Raw genomic sequence first — 14,789 nt, 5'->3', positions numbered from 1 at the left:
GCTTCAGACCTATGTGGTGGGGCTTTGGCTTTTTACCTTGGGCCCCAGCGAGTCTAATGCTGGCCCTGCTTGGTGGCCCCCATGAAACCTGCTTGCAGCCCCCTCAAGCAGCCCCGGACCGCTGGTTGAGAACTACTGATCCTGACTGCATTTCCCTAATTCGGTTAAGAGAATGTCATGTGTGAATATATCAAAGGCTTACTAAAATCAATAACTTCTATTCTCTGGACTAGAATGAAAAGAAATTGTCTCAAGTTTATGTTAAAACTCAAATGTGTCAGCGAGCATGAGAAATGAGACTTTATAAATTGCTTTAGAATTTCTGCAAACTTTGACGCCAACCTGCCTTCAAAGTAAATCAACAGCAGACTGAAACTCATGCTCCTTAGTAGAGATTATACCCCTGGTATCAATGCACAGAGTTCTCTTAAGACAATGTATAACCCCCAGATCATTTGTTTTGTTTCTTCTGCTGACCAAACTTAGAAACTCTTCTAATGCCAATTAGCACACTGTTGAGAACATGCTGAATGTATACTTAGGATAAATAGCATCTTTAAATAACTTGTAAATTGTGGTTTATATCTGAAAAGCAATTCTCTGCAATTGGCAACTCGATATGTTTCTGCTTTTATTGTCTCAGTGATTCCACATCATATTGGCTCAGTTCAAAGTAAGTATTTCTTTATACAACGCACAGTTAACCTGTGGAACTCTTTGCCAGAGGATGTTGTGAAGTCCAAGACTATAACAGGGTTAAAAAAGAACTACATTAGTTCATGGAGGATAGGTCCATCAATGGGTATTAGCCAAGATGAGCTGGGATGCAAAACCATGCTCTGAAGTGTCCCTAGCTGCTGTTTGCCAGAACCTAGGAATGGGTGACAGGGGATGGATCACTTGATTACCTGTTCTGTTCATTTCACCTGAAGCAGCTGGTATTGGCCACTGTTGGAAGACAGGACGTTGGGCTAGATCGGGGAGGGGCAAACTATGGCCTGCCAGCTGTTTTAATCCGTCTCTCGACCTCCCGCTGGGGAGCGGGGTCTGGGGCTTGCACCGCTCCAGTGCTCCAGCTGAGGAGCAGGGTCGGGGGCCGCTCCACATGGCTCCCAGAAGAAGCAGCATGGCCCCCCTCTGGCTCCTACATGTAGGGGCAGCCAGGGGGCTCCATTCCGCAAGCTGCCCCTGCCCCAAGCGCCACCCCCACAGCTCCCATTAGCCAGGAACCACAGCCAATGGGAGCTGCAGGGGCAGTGCCTGTGGATGGGGCAGGTTGCAGAAGCGCCTGGCCGCGCCTCTGTATAGGAGCCGGATAAGGGACATGCCGCTTCTTCTGGGAGCCGCTTGAGGTACGCACCGCCTGGAGCCTGCACCCCTGAGCCTCTCCCTCTGCCCCTACCCCCTGGCCCAGCCCTCATCCCCCGCTGCTCTCCGAACCCCTCAATCCCAGCCTGGAGCACCCTCCTACACCCCAAACCCCTCATCCTCAGCCCCACCCCAGAGTCTACACCCCCAGCCGGAGCTTGCCCCCACATCCCCAACCCCCTGCCCCAGCCCTGATCCCCCTCCCACCCTCCAATCCCCTTGGTCCCAGCCTGAAGCACCCTCCTACACCCCAAACTCCACAACCCCAGCTGGAACCCTCACCCACCCCCCTGCACTGCACTTCTCCACCCCAGCCCAGAGCCATATTCTGTACCCTGAACTCCTCATTTTTGGCCCCACCGCAGAGCCTGCACCCCCAACCAGAGCCCTCACCCCCTCCCATACCCGAGCCCCTATTTTGTGAGCATTCATGGCCCACCATACAATTTCTATTCCCAGATGTGGCCCTTGGGCCAAAAAGTTTGTCCACCGCTGGGCTAGATGGACCATTGGTCTGACCCAGTATGGCCGTTCTTATGTTTACAATAATTTTTTTTCCTAATTGCTAACATTGAAAACTCAACCACTATCTGAAAAGCTCACTGATTTTTTTCCAGCTCACAGATCCCTATGTGCCAGGCCAGATTAACTCTCCTGTGGGCCAGGGGCTATTAAATTTTGTGAGGCCCCTGGGTGTTTGGAGTGCAGGAATGGGCTCAGAGCTGGGGCAGCGGATTGGGGTACAGGAGGGGGTGCAGCTCCAGCTGGGGGGGGGGCTCTGGGGTAGGGCCAGGGATGGGCCGGGCTTGGAGTGCAGCAGGAGGTTCAGGGTGAGGGCTCTGAGTGGGAGTTTGGGTGCAGGAAGGGGCTCAGGGCTGGGGTAGGGAGTTGGGGTGCAGGAGGGGGTGTGGGGCACAGGCTCCAGGCGGGAGGCGCTTACCTCAGGAGGCTCTTGGTGGCAGCGCAGCGGGGCTAAGGCAGGATCCCCCAGAGTTGCCAAATCCGTGAAAACCAAGCAGAAATTGGGCTTGTTTTAGGCTGAGTTGGCTTGTGCATTGCGTGTTGGCTAGCTTTTTGGCTTTCAGGACTTTTACAGTAGCTTGTAGCTTCTTGTATTTTGATTGGCTCCTGGCCCTGGCCCACCTCTGGTCCCAACCAATCAGAATGAAAGCTTGAATCGGGTGATTTTGGCTCCAGTCCAGCTACAGCGTGTGTGTGTGTGTCCCTGCGTGCCTGACTGTGCATGGCAGCATGCTGAGTGTGGGTGTGCATACCTTCCCCTGACCCTGCTCCCGCCCTTGAACGCCCCTTGCCGAGGGGCTGCAGGGGCATGCCGGCGCTCGCGGCTCCATCCCTACAGGGGCGCTGAGGCCTGGGGACCGGTGTCCAGCCCGCAGCATGGAGACTTGCTGGGGGCCGGATGAAAAGAAGCAGCGCGCCCCAACCCCCTTAGCCCGAAGCCCTGGGCTGCAGCCCCTAAAGCCCCTGCATTAGTCCGGTCCTGCCTATGTGTTAAGATTCTGCCATCAGAATGTAGTTAACAAATCTGTTGAAGATGCATGAGCCAGAATCCAGTTCCGTCTCCAAGGTTAAATTAACTCCACCTGCATAAAGCCCAACTATTGTCTCCTAATGTAGGTAGTGTTGAAGGAGGCTGGGGAGATTAAATCAACCATCCTCATTCCCATACAAAGTTGGGGTGTGACTACCACATAGCACCTCCCACACAGCTGCTACTCTCAATATTGGCCTGGCTTAGTAGCCACAGCCTTCTCCAGGTGTTTCGGTGATGGTCGAATGGAGTACTGGATCATCACACCCACACAGATTTGTATTAATTTCCTTTCCATTCCCTCTATGGTTACTAAGCAACTGCAGGGGGATACAGCCAGTGGGGAAATGGAGAGGGAGTGAAACAACAAAGCTATGCATGTGGACAGCTCCTATATCCACAGAGGTAGTGACTTCCTGCCTCATGGATCCGGAGAATCGGTGGGGTTTGACACTTCATCTGATATGATCTCTTCCCTCCTCCCCCTCCCCATAGGACAGTCCCTGTGGGAAGGTGACTGAGATTATCTGTCCTGACATTTTCTTAAGCTATGAATATAGCCAACAACTCTGAATGAACATAAGAACAGCCATACTGGGTCAGATCATAGGTCCATCTAGCCCAGTATCCTGTCTTCTGACAGTGGCCAATGCCAGGTGCTGCAGAAGGAATGAACAGAACAGGTAATCATCAAGTGATCCATTCCTTGTCGCCCATTCCCAGTTTATGGCAAACAGAGGCTAGGGACACCATCCCTGCCCAACCTGGCTAATAGCCATTGATGGAACTATCCTCTATGAATTTATTTAGTTCTTTTTTGAACCCTGTTATAGTCTTGGCCTTCACAACATCCTCTGGCAAAGAGTTCCACAGGTTGACTGTGCATGGTGTGAAAAAATACTTCCTTTGTTTGTTTTAAGTCTGCCTATTAATTTAATTGTGTGACCTCTAGTTCTTGTGTTATGAGAAGGAAGGGAGAAAGAAGGGAATTCTGCAGACTTTTTTTTTAATGTGGGATGGATGCAAAGCAAAACTAGAAATGATTATGAAATTATGAAGTATGAAGTGCATTTATGTTATAGAGGGAGGCCCTTTGGGTGATACTATTCATGGAAGTTAACCAATTTAGATCACTCTATTATAGTTGCCTTGTTTGCATTATATTTTGTTCAGCCATAAACTATTTTTGATCTGAGTGGGGAGAGGTGATGGAATTGTATGTACACGAACCTCTAACCGTAAACATCTCAAAATAAGAAGATAGTTTGAATAAGATAAGCAACTTCCCTTCATCTAAAACATGAAGCCAATCTAGTTTGAAGTTTGAACATTTTTGTAACAGTTTAGTTTTCTTTTTTGAATATCTCCGTTGAAGTGTCAGACAAGACTGGAAGTAGAAGTGCTGAAATACCACATGGAAAGCTGATCTGGTGGCAGTTCTGGCACAGCCAAACATAAGATATTCTAGAGACCTTATTATTATAAAGATTTGCCACCCAGTTTTCTAAGCTCAAGAGATCTGGATAAGCTTCTGAGACTTCGGGTTCTTGAGTGAATCATATTAAAACTTGCAACTTTTTAAGGTTCCCCACAATGTCTAGTATAAAGCTGCTTCTGAATAACAAATTGCTAGTCTAGTAAATATTTCCCAATATCCACATGTAGAGATGTGAGTGTATGTGTAATATATTTACTGATCTTTGTAGGGGTATCCATTAACCTTTGTTAGGTCTGCTGCTATTCTTGCAAATATTCACAAAGCTATTAAAATTTTTGAAACTTTTGGGAAGTGCATCATATTAATTTTATTTTTCCTTTTAATGGTTTAGTCAATGGGAAATCTGAAAATCTCATGTGACCAACAATACCAGTGAATTGTCACAGTGAATTAATAGCCCATAGTCTGACAATTATTCGTTTAACCTGTTTGTTTCTGAATAATTAATTCTTTGTATTAACACTGCGCCTAAGACCGCCAAGCATGGACCAGGGTCCCATTGTGTTACACACTGCACAAACACAGAACAAAGATGGTCCCTGCCCAGAGCGTTCATCATTTTCTTCATCCAAAGCAAACTGTTGTCATTTTATGTGTAAGAAATTTTCTACAATATGACTTCCTTCCAAGCTGATGATTTTGGATACCAATATATTTAACCATCTTAGTTAATTTCTTTGAAATGAATTCCTTATTTAAGGTATTTTTTATGCCCTTTACCATCTAATTTATACTATAAGATTGGAAAATGTTTTACAGTGGATAAAACAGAAGATAGCTCCATTGAAAGGACAGTTCAGAAAATGTAGAAGTTTATTACGGAGATGAAATAATTGCCTCCAGTAACTGCCAATGATAATGATGCTCTTTTGACCCAACGGTTCTAAAAGCTCATAACTGAAGTCTTCTTGAATCGAATGCTGGCTTTTAATAGTATTTTGGGAGTAATTGCTCTACCATGTTGTTGATCTGTGAAAATACACTTGTCTGCTAAAAATCTTTAACTCTTCCCAAGCTATTTTTTCACTTTTAGGAACACTTCTTTACAACACAGAATGTGGATGCTGATAAGACAGAATTGACAAAATAGCGTTTTGTTTTTTAAATTGAAAACATTTATTTTGCGTGAGATTTTTTTCATACACTATTCTGAATTATCACCTTTTTTTTTGTACTACAACAAATCCATGCTATAAATAGACAGGACAACTTCTTATTGCTTCTGTTTTCTGTTTTGTCACCTTTTTTCATGTTCGTATAATAACGAGTATCCCCATTGAAATTGGCCAGTGAATTAAAGTGGAGCTACTTGTAGGAAAAGGTGCTGCTGAGTTTGATAAGGCTGGCAGAATGGGGCTCTAAATCTGCACGTGAAGTACATTGACAAATCTCTTTCTCACCTTAGCCTCTTAAAAAGAAAAAAATACTTGTTCCCCACCAACAACATGAGGATGCACTTGGCTTCAGGCTACCATGCGAACACACACTGCTATTGCTGCTGAGAAAGCAGGCTCTTTGAACATCCGCATTTTCAGCCACTTAACATTTCTACAAACACTTCTTACCTGAAAATTGTCACGGTAGTCTCAGCCGAAACCTCTTCCAACTAGGCTATCATCTAGTCTGGCCACTTGTATATCACACTGCAAAGGACTCTGCTGAATTCCTGTATAAAGTAGATCATATCTTTTTTTAAAACTCTAATCTCGATTTTAAATTGCTAGTGGTGGAGAATCCACCCCAATCCTTGGTAATTTGTTTCAATAGCTAATTATATATATAAAAAATAGGCCTTATTTTCCGTCTGAATTTGTCTAGCTTGAACTTCAGCCATTGTATCTTGCTATATTTTTGTCTGCTAGACTGGAGAATCCATTATCAAATTCTGTTTACTATGTGGGTACATATAAATTGTTATCAAGTCACCCTTAACAGTGTTTTTGTTAAGCTAAATAGATTCATCTCCTTGAGTCTATCACTGCACGGCATATTTTCCAATCATTTAATTATTCTCTGACTCTTCTCTGAATCCTCTCCAATGTATCTACATCCTTGTATTGTGCATGCCAGAACTGGATATAGTATTCCAGCAGTGGTCGTGTCAGTGCCAAATACAGATGTAATATAACTTCCCTATTCCTACTCGAGATTTCCCTATTTATGCATCCAAGGATCACATTAGCCCTTTTCGGACACAGTCTCACATTGGAAGCTTGGGGGTTATGGTGGATAATCAACTCAACACAAGTCTTTTTTGGTGTCACTGCTTCCCAGAATAGTAGGCCATACTTACAGGATGGGAAATGTTCTTTGTTTCTAGATGTGTAACTTTAAATTTGGCTTTACTCACCCACTCAATTAAGAGTCCCCATTTACAGTTATATTTTGAGACCTGTCAGTCATTTTTCAATTCATTCAACGTGCGCCATGTTGACATATTATTTTTGTTTTTAATCAAGGAGTGCAATACCAAGTCAAATGTTTTACAGAAGTCTAAGTATATTACATCAACAGTATTATCTTTATCAATTAAACTTGTAGTCTCATGGAAAAAATATATCAAGTTACTTTGACAGAATCTATTTTCCATTAAGCCGTGTTGATTATCCTCCTTAATTCTTTATTAATCGAGTCCTGTATCAGCCGCGCTTTTGTTGTTGTTCTTTTGCCTGGGATCAGTGTCAGGCTGACAGGCTTGCAATTATCCAGGTCTTCCTGTTAATGCTTTTTAAATATTGAAACAATGGTAGTTTTCTTCCAGTTTTCTGGAACTTCCCCACTGTTCTAAGATTTATTGATAATATATATTAATTTTGGCTTATCCGAGCAATGTTTTTGATGGTTATGATGGAAGAGTTTCAGAACATTCAGAGGTTTGGCTCAGTTTCTTATCTAAACTTGCTAGAACCTGTTTGGGAAGGAGATGAGGCTATAAATCTGTCTGAGATTGGGACTGGGAGCCTGGAACTCCTGATTTCTCTATCAGTTTTGTCATTGTCTTGCTTTGAGGCCTTGAGCAATTCACATCTGTTATGCCTCCATTTCCCCATTTGTACAATGGGGATTTCCTGTTAAACAAGTGTTTCTGTACCGTGTGAAGATGCTTCATATCTTTCTATTTTAGGTATTCTTTTGGCAAAAATGTATCCATATACAAATCTGTGGGCATCTTAGAAACACGAGAATTGCTGTACTGCATCAAACCCAAGGTCTCTTTAGTCCTATTTAATATCCAGTCTCTGAAGTGGCCCATACCAGATGAAGGTGAAAGAACCCTGCAGTAGGCAGATGTGGAAATTTGTACCCCATATTAAATGTCATCCTGGTATCTCTAGGTATGTCTACGCTGCAATAAGACACCCGTGGCTGGTCCATGCCAGCTGACTCAGGCTCGTGGGGCTCAGGCTTCCGGGGTTGGGCTGCAGCCGGTTCTGGGACCCTCCCATGGTCCTAGAGCCCAGGCTCCAGCCAAGCCCGGAAGTCTACACTGCAATTAAACAGCCCCACAGTCTGACCCCCACAATCTCTGGGACTGTGACTCTGGCACTTTTTACAAGAATTAAAATTCCCTTATTCTTACCACAATCCCTAATAGTTAATGAGCTAACAATCTCCTTCTTTTGGTGATCTATGATGAACTCATTTGACAGATCATCAGGCATAACTAGCTAAATACTTGTGGTGATAATCAATATTCAAATGACATATTATGTTTGAAATGTTTTATAAACTATATTCCAAATACAACTGAAATGGACAATTCAGTGCATGACAGCTTTTCAAAAATAGCCGCTTTTGTAAAGTAGCTAATTTATGAGTTACAATAAGTGTTTTTTTCTTCCTGATGCAGAAGAAACTTAATTGCATTAAGTGGCTTTTCCTATCATATTTTTAGAAGCCTATCATGAGTAAGAGTTCTGTTTGTACTCTTAATTAAGTGATAATATTAATGGAATTGTATTTTGCTTCCAGATAATGAGATCTAGCCAAAAAAAAAACAATGAAGAAGCATTCACAAAGACATTTATCAAAATTAAACACTGAGACAAAGCAATTATGGTTATTTCAAATAATTTACTTTTAAAATAAATGTACATGAAATAAATCCAGCAGCCCTACAGAATGTTTCCACTGGGAGATTCAAAGAAAGCTGAAAGAAAAGGAGTACTTGTGGCTCCTTAGAGACTAACCAATTTATTTGAGCATAAGCTTTCGTGAGCTACAGCTCACTTCATCGGATGCATACTGTGGAAAATCCAGAAGATGTTTTTATACACACAGACCATGAAAAAATGGGTGTTTATCACTACAAAAGGTTTTCTCTCCCCCCACCCCACTCTCCTGCTGGTAATAGCTTATCTAAAGTGATCACTCTCCTTACAATGTGTATGATAATCAAGGTGGGCCATTTCCAGCACAAATCCAGGGTTTAACAAGAATGTCTGAGGAACAGTCTGGGGGGAGGGGGAGGAGGAATAAACAAGGGGAAATAGGTTACTTTTTATAATGAATCAACCATTCCCAGTCTCTATTCAAGCCTAAGTTAATTGTATCCAATTTGCAAATTAATTCCAATTCAGCAGTCTCTCGTTGGAGTCTGTTTTCGAAGTTTTTTTGTTGAAGGATAGTCACTTTGAGATCAGAAATCGAGTGACCAGAGAGATTGAAGTGTTCTCCGACTGGTTTTTGAATGTTACAATTCTTGACATCTGATTTGTGTCCATTTATTCTTTTACGTAGAGACTGTCCAGTTTGCCCAATGTACATGGCAGAGGGGCATTGCTGGCACATGATGGCATATATCACGTTGGTAGATGTGCAGGTGAACAAGCTTCTGATAGTGTGGCTGATGTTATTAGGCCCTGTGATGGTGTCCCCTGAATAGATATGTGGGCACAGCTGGCAACGGGCTTTGTTGCAAGGATAGGTTCCTGGGTTAGTGGTTCTGTTGTGTGGTATGTGGTTGCTGGTGAGTATTCGCTTCAGGTTGGGGGGCTGTCTGTAGGCAAGGACTGGCCTGTCTCCCAAGATTTGTGAGAGTGTTGAGTCGTCCTTCAGGATAGGTTGTAGACCTATTTCCCCTTGTTTATTCCTTCCCATCCCCCGCACTGTTCCTCAGACGTTCTTGTTAAACCCTGGATTTGTGCTGGAAGTGGCCCACCTTGATTATCATACACATTGTAAGGAGAGTGATCACTTTAGATAAGCTATTACCAACAGGAGAGTGGGGTGGGGGGAGAGAAAACCTTTTGTAGTGATAAACACCCATTTTTTCATGGTCTGTGTGTATAAAAACGTCTTCTGTATTTTCCACAGTATGCATCTGATGAAGTGAGCTGTAGCTCACGAAAGCTTATGCTCAAATAAATTGGTTAGTCTCTAAGGTGCCACAAGTACTCCTTTTCTTTTTGCAAATACAGACTAACACGGCTGTTACTCTGAAAGAAAGCTGAGTGAGTTTGTGATCTCCTGCCTGTAGCTCAATCCTGCACCAAAACTTCTTGTGAAATCAGCGCAAATTTGCAACATGCAAGGAAGGCAGAGTGAAATTGTGTGTGTGGGGGGAGACTTAGTCCAGCATCTTTTCATTGCCTTTGATGCTTTGATGGGTTTTGGATCAGGGCACTGGTGAACAAGATACATTTATTTTAAGAAAAAAATCTCCATAGTTCCAGTCACACGATAACAGGGTGAATTTAAGGGCAGTTTTGCCCCTTCTCCAGGGGCAAAACAATTAGAAAAGGAAGATCTGATGGGTCATCTAGTCTAATTCTCAGTCCCAGAATACACAGGTAGGATCCAGGGCCAGAGTTCCATTTCTGTGGTCAAGACTGTAGTGAGGTGCTGAATGCCCCCTGTCAAGCACTGACCATCCTCTGTTTATAAAAGCACTATTGTGAAGTTCCCTACTACAGCCCCTTTAGCGTGCACAGCAGGATCTATGTAGATCAATTAATGCACAACATGTTAGTGTTCTTCAGTTATCACACCCTGTGCTGTGCATCTCCCCACCTTGTAGACCAGCCCTTATTTGTATTCGGAAAGACATAGGAGCTGATACTTGGATAGCTTTAAAAGGAACCGTTCATAGTCCGGGATCAACACATGTATGACTACAGCTCTGACACAGTTGGCATTTGGAAATTCCTCATAGCTCTAATGTTTCCTGGTGCATTATTTCAACATCAGTGCTGCAATCTAGATTTTAGATAGCATATTAAATATGTAAACTAGTGTTCAGCAACCTTTAGCCATGATCTTTACATCTTATGTAACTCCAGGTGTTTGTTTCCTTAGTAGCATCATTGTTGTTAGAATATTAATGTTATTTTGTGAACTAATGTCAGAAAGAAATGGTGGTTTATAGAGAACCATACACTCCTGTATTTAAGAGAACCATACAGATGTGAACCATACAGATGTAAACCATACATTTCAGTTCAGAGTGCCCACAGAATGGAGTAGTTCTCCTTCCTTGTTTGTCTGTGAAAAGAAGTTCTTCCCCTTTTCCACAGATTGCTTTACAGCCAGATAGTGAGCTGCAAATCCAGGAGGGAAAGGCTGCATGTGCATTCTGCACTGAAGAGCTCTTCAGGGTTTAGTTCCTGCCACAGCTGGTCTTGATCTATTTTATGTACATATTAAGATAATTCCTGTTTCCAGTTGTTTATCTGAGATGGAGCCAGGATCAGCTGACTGAACCAGTGTGCAGTACCAGCACACTGAGCATATGAAGTGCATATTCTAGTGCATATTCACTGCTATGCAGCCCATGGGGCTCTGCACAGGGCCCCACCTCTGTGGAGAAGACTGCAGCAGTGGGTCCTGGTGCATGTAGCCTATGGCTGATATTTTCAAAGCTGATTAAGGGAATTAGCCATCCAATTCACATTAATTTCCGTGGGAGTCATGGGCTTAACTCCCTTACTCAGCTTTGAAGATAACAACCAAAAGGTGCTTTTTATATCGGGAAATAAAATTAACACAGTGTTTCTCCTTTTAAATGTAGAGGCAAAAAAGTTAAGATAAAGTGGGATAAGCCTGGGTGCCCTCATTTTAGTCGGGGGAGCTTGGTAAATAAAATTATTACACTATTAGGTCCTGATTCTGCAAACTCCTATGCACTCTTCACATGGGTCGAATTAAGCACATGCATACATTTTAGAGGCTAATGGCTTTCATTATTATTTTATTTTAATATAACTGACTTCTTTCTGTAAATCACTTTTGAACTATGTTGCACTGGTGAATTCATCAACAGAATTCTCTTCTAAAACTGCACACCAAGGATCAGGTGCTTGCATTCCCAAGTTTTAATATGGGCTAAAAGAATCTTCCTGTTTTTTCCGATTTTGTTTCTATTTGGCATTTAAAATTCTAGAAAAATGTTTTTTAGAAGATCAATAATTTGATTACATAAGGTCTGAGCGCATAGCTTTTGCCAGGAAAATACTTAACCTGCCTCCCACCACACTTTCTCAACATGCAGTGCATAGGAACTGGTTAGTATAATTGTTTACTTTTTGTTGCAGAGTTAACTTAGGGTATGTACACCCAAGTTACTCCTCTCAAGTCAGTAAGAGCGGCCAGTCTGAAAAGTAACATTTGAACTGCTGTATCTGCACGGGTGCTACAATCACTGGTGTGTGTTGCTAGGACTTCCAGGGGCATATCCCAGGATACATTATGTTGCAGTAAGATGAATTCTAGGAATTCATTCCCCGTGAATTGTAGGAGAATATGTCTGTTCTTTTGCATGGGAGGAGGGCGGGGGAATGATGGGAAGGCACTGGAGTGCAGTAGCCTGCATCCACGCTACAGAGTGATCATGTTAGCAGCTGTCGATTTGTATTAACTTGAGCTTCAGCCTACACCCCAGATGGGGCAGCCAACTCAAGTTAATGACACAGGTGCCCTCCAGTTAACACATTTTACATGTGAATGGGACTCAAGATAGGGGCTACATTAGAGATATAACTTAAGTTACCCTTGCAGTGGAGACAAGCATATAGGCCTGGATGGGGAGAGATAGGCACCTTAGACTGCAATCCACAGAAGCCAGCATGCTGGCTGGGGAGCCATCTAAGCTAGCCATTGAGAGATGCCAAGGACAGAGGTGTGTTCTAAGCCCTACCCCCTCACAGCTGGGAACCCTCACTGGAGCTAGGCTGGTGCCTGATATATAATATACACAAAATATTCAGTTTTATCTTCAATGGTTTGACATTATTTCCTTACATATATTTTGCTCATGTACATTTTAAAAATGAACCAACACATTATACAGCTTTAGTTTGTTTTCTATTCCTGTAAATACAAAAAGTCATTGGCTGCTGGTGCCTGACCCAAGTCCTCCAGAATAGACGCATGCATCTGTGCATCTGATGATGACTCGCTGGCTGGCAGCGCAGCCTCTGGGTTTAATTTTAATAGTGACCAATATCATTTGAAAATCTGCTTACGCGTCTCACATTACTAACAATGCTTTCAGCTTTGTGCATCCTTGAGTTCCACGGCAGCCAAATCTCTTCAGTATATTTGAGTAACTTGCACTAATATGAAAAGGAACCTTTTGAACAGTTCTCTTGAGATTAAATTGAGCCTTTTATTCATCTGCCACATGCCCATGGAAGGCCCATGCATATATTTGAGCCCTCTACCTGTCCTTGCAGTTCAAGGTTTCTGGGTCATGGAAGTGGATTTTCATTGTTCTGTGAAGTCTTCAAGAGTCGACTTGGTCGATGTTGTGAGGAAGATAGGGCCACATTTGAGTTGGGCCTGGGAAAACTTTAATTATAGTGAATGGCTTTTATTCTGACGGAAATGTAAAAGCAGTTCCTTGTTTCTAGGGCAAAAGTCCTATGTTTACACCTAGATTAGGCCCTCTCCACAGCTATTTCCTTAATTTATTGCAGGGAACCAGCAACTGTCATGAATTGGTAACAGCATACGAGTGAGTTGTGTATGCACTGACTAGGTTATTCGCTATTTTAAAGAAACTGCCAAACAGCTGATGCTGCTAAACATGGGCCCCCACATCTGTTACCCCAAATGGAAGGCTGGTACCAGTTTTTCCAGCCTCGGCTGGGGTGGATCTGTCAATCTCTTCTGTTCTGAAGTTGTTCCACTATATATAAATATTAGAATAGTCATTGGGCCAGAGAGAGAGTTAGTCGATAGCACAGTGATTATGGCACTCACCTAGGTTGTGGGAGACCCAATTTAAAATCTCTTCTCCACATCAGGCAAAGGGGGAATTGAACCAGGATCGCCCACATCCCAGCTACTCACCACGGGGATAAAACTTAAGGGAAGAAACCAACATAACCTCCTGCTCTTCTTGCCATTTTGGGTGGGATTAGTCATACTCTGAGAATGCCTATTGGATCGGACCCCATAGGTGAGATTAGAGGGGAATGCCTAGTCTGAGGATCGCATTGGAGTTTAGGCATGAAATAGATGCCTAGCCAAAGGTGGATGTATGCACAGTCACTGGCAGAAATGTAGGCACTTAGGGGACTTTAACTGTGAAAAATTAGGAGCCCATGGATTTCTGCTGCCTATAGTTAGGTGGTAGTGGGGGATTTGACAATCTGAGTGGCACCTAAATGATACTCTTAACTGTCCCTTTAAGCACCTAAATCCTTTTGTATATCTCACCCTTTGTATTTCTTCTGCTTCTTGATTGGACAGGTGAAAAGTTTTAAATAAAGGACAAGCGAATAGGGAGAAGTTAGTTTTATTTCTGTTCCTTCATATTTTCTGATGCCAGACATGGAGAGAGAAGGGAGAGCATGTAAATGCACTGCTCTATTTTCAGACACAGCCATACTTGGACCTAATAGCCAATGACTCATGTTCAGCAAGGAGGTACTAAGAAGCATTTGATAAGATTGAAAAGCATGTTTACAACCAGTAATTGTGTATGGCTTTGTACAGTGAATTAGCCCTTGTCAGTTGTTATCCTTTAAAAAATAAACTATGCTGTCTTTTTTCCATATAGTTTTCCTTTTGGGAGGGTGTGGGTGGCTTTTATTTATTTATTTTTTAAATAGAGACAGTCCTCCTGCATGGTTGAGGAATTTGGTGTGCATTGCAACAAAATTAGGGGTATAAGCAATGCAATGGTGCACAGCATATTACTATCTCCTGCTTCTTCTGGGAACTGTGGTGACCCTTATTTGCATCAATTTAACTACTCCCAGGAGTGTTTCAAAGTAAAAGTTACCTAGGTGAAAAATACCTTATTTAAAAAAAACCTTTTTAAATCATGCTTACAATGCTTGCTTTTTCATATGGCATATGAACCTTCTGATTGTTTGGATACCATGAATTTTTTTTGCAAACACCAGGGATTGATTCATACTGTTA

Source organism: Chelonia mydas, chromosome 9 (genome assembly GCF_015237465.2).
Source record: "Chelonia mydas isolate rCheMyd1 chromosome 9, rCheMyd1.pri.v2, whole genome shotgun sequence".
Taxonomy (NCBI): Eukaryota; Metazoa; Chordata; order Testudines; family Cheloniidae; genus Chelonia; species Chelonia mydas.
Note: the sequence above shows the minus strand (reverse complement) of the source record.